Consider the following 461-nt stretch of genomic DNA (forward strand, 5'->3'; position numbering starts at 1 on the left):
CATAAAGAGCATTTTTGCTCGCCACTTGGTGCAGGGATGACTTTTCCTTGACACCTCAGGATCTGTGGACCCCACAGGATCTCCACCTACCCCACCACTCTCTCTCTCTTCTTCACCCATTCACCAATCACCTCAACACCTCTTCCCCAAAAACCCCTCACCTATCAAATCCCATCTTTCTCTTCACCACTCACATCCATCCTTCATAAAACCCCACCTACCTCACCATTCAAATTCAAATCACTTTCCCTCCCAAACCCACCCTCACATAACCGAACCCTACCCCTCTCTCCACCCCTATATAAACCATCTTCACTCCTTCATTTTCACACAACCTAAACACTACTTCTCCCCCTTTGGCCGAACCACAAAGCCATCTCCATCTCCTTCATTTCTTCTTCTTCTACTCTCTTCTTTCTTCTTTTGCTCGAGGACGAGCAACCCTTTTAAGTTTGGTGTGG

Source organism: Arachis duranensis, chromosome 9, assembly GCF_000817695.3.
Source record: "Arachis duranensis cultivar V14167 chromosome 9, aradu.V14167.gnm2.J7QH, whole genome shotgun sequence".
Taxonomy (NCBI): Eukaryota; Viridiplantae; Streptophyta; class Magnoliopsida; order Fabales; family Fabaceae; genus Arachis; species Arachis duranensis.